We start from the raw sequence: 2647 nt of genomic DNA, 5'->3' as shown, positions 1-2647 counted from the left end.
AAAGAAGGATTCTTCCGCTAACGGTTGAAAAGGGCTCCCGTTCTTGAAACAGTGGGGAAAAAATGGTGAAATAATTCTGAAAACCATCCTATCTTCCAAGGCTCCTGTGCCAGCTATGGGAAATAGCAAGTTACCTGGGCCTCAGCAGAGGTTTCTCTGCAAAAACATCATAGGCTTCAGGATGCAGAGACCGACCTCATGACTATTACGGTGCCAAACGCCATGGAAATGGCAAATAATTACCAACACACTGGTCATTTCAAAGTGTCAGGATGAAATCTGAAGCACGATCCACACTTTTCCCATCTCACGCAACTATGCACTTTCCAACTCTGGAGGTAAACAAATCAAAGGCAGGGCTGACAGAAGCCCCGCACTTACACCCCACCCAGAAATCTCAACTACCAGGCAGGATTCTTATGCTAATGCGAGAACCCTACTCGGGTTCTGAAAATAATGCTGAAACCACAACAGAATAATACTTAAAAGAACACTTTCTTGGTAGTCTCTAGGACCAACTATTGGAAATGCCAAGATTAATGGGCCTCAGCCTGTTTCGTCTGTGAAAACTCTGGTATGCTTAAGGATGCAGAGACCAACCTTAGGACAATTACGGTGAAAAGTGCTTAGGAAAAATACCAAATAGTTCTCCACTTAGCGGTTCTTTCAAAGGTTGGGCCACACACCTCTTGGAAAGATCGAGTTACTTTGGCCTAGCCTTCGATTGGTCTGGAGAAGCAATCGCCATTCTTAGCTGATGAATCAAATGATTCTGAAAGGAACGGTGAAAAGTGCGGATCCTGTTTCAGTCTTTAGACTGAAACAGGATCCGCACTATTCACCTGTCCCACAAAGGCGCATTTCTCATGTCTGGCGCTAGTCCAACAAACCCAGGACTGACAGAGGCCCTGCACTTGCCACCCCAGAAAAATATCTCATCTCCAAAGAAGGATTCTTCCGCTAACGGTTGAAAAGGGCTCCCGTTCTTGAAACAGTGGTGAAAAAATGGTGAAATAATAATCGAAAACAATCCTATCTTCCAAGGCTCCTGTGCCAGCTATGGGAAATAGCAAGCTACCTGGGCCTCAGCAGAGGTTTCTCTGCAAAAAGCATCATAGGCTTCAGGATGCAGAGACCGACCCCATGACTATTACGGTGCCAAACGCCATGGAAATGGCAAATAATTACCAACACACTGGTCATTTCAAAGTGTCTGAATGAAATCTGAAGCACGATTCACACTTTTCCCATCTCACGCAAATATGCACTATCCAACTCTGGAGGTAAAGAAATCAAAGGCAGGGCTGACAGAAGCCCCGCACTTACACCCCACCATGAAATCTCAACTACCTTGCAGGATTCTTATGCGAATGCGAGAACCCTGCTCGGGTTCTGAAAATAATGCTGAAACCACAACAGAGTAATACTTAAAAGAACACTTTCTTGGTAGTCTCTAGGACCAACTATTGGAAATGCCAAGATTACTGGGCCTCAGCCTGTTTCGTCTGTGAAAACTCTGGTATGCTTAAGGATGCAGAGACCAACCTTAGGACAATTACGGTGAAAAGTGCTTAGGAAAAATACCAAATAGTTCTCCACTTAGCGGTTCTTTCAAAAGTTGGGCCACACACGTCTGGGAAAGATCGAGGTACTTTGGCCTAGCCTTCGATTGGTCTGGAGAAGCAATCGCCATTCCTAGCTGATGAATCAAATGATTCTGAAAGGAACGGTGAAAAGAGCGGATCCAGTTTCAGTCTTTAGACTGAAACAGGATCCGCACTATTCACCTGTCCCACAAAGGCGCACTTCTCATGTCTGGCGCTAGTCCAACAAACCCAGGACTGACAGAGGCCCTGCACTTGCCACCCCAGAAAAATATCTCATCTCCAAAGAAGGATTCTTCCGCTAACGGTTGAAAAGGGCTCCCGTTCTTGAAACAGTGGTGAAAAAATGGTGAAATAATTCTGAAAACCATCCTATCTTCCAAGGCTCCTGTGCCAGCTATGGGAAATAGCAAGTTACCTGGGCCTCAGCAGAGGTTTCTCTGCAAAAAGCATCATAGGCTTCAGGATGCAGAGACCGACCTCATGACTATTACGGTGCCAAACGCCATGGAAATGGCAAATAATTACCAACACACTGGTCATTTCAAAGTGTCAGGATGAAATCTGAAGCACGATCCACACTTTTCCCATCTCACTCAAATATGCACTTTCCAACTCTGGAGGTAAACAAATCAAAGGCAGGGCTGACAGAAGCCCCGCACTTACACCCCACCCAGAAATCTCAACTACCAGGCAGGATTCTTATGCTAATGCGAGAACCCTGCTCGGGTTCTGAAATTAATGCTGAAACCACAAAGGAATAATACTTAAAAGAACAATTCTTGGTAGTCTCTAAGACCAACTATTGGAAATGCCAAGATTACTGGGCCTCAGCCTGTTTCGTCTGTGAAAACACTGGTATGCTTAAGGATGCAGAGACCAACCTTAGGACAATTACGGTGAAAAGTGCTTTGGAAAAATACCAAATAGTTCTCCACTTAGCGGTTATTTCAAAAGATGGGCCACACACCTCTGGGAAAGATCGAGGTACTTTGGCCTAGCCTTCGATTGGTATGGAGAAGCAATCGCCATTCCTAGCTGAT

Source organism: Lemur catta (assembly GCF_020740605.2).
Source record: "Lemur catta isolate mLemCat1 chromosome 10 unlocalized genomic scaffold, mLemCat1.pri SUPER_10_unloc_1, whole genome shotgun sequence".
Lineage (NCBI taxonomy): Eukaryota > Metazoa > Chordata > Mammalia > Primates > Lemuridae > Lemur > Lemur catta.
This window is presented reverse-complemented; position numbering follows the sequence as displayed.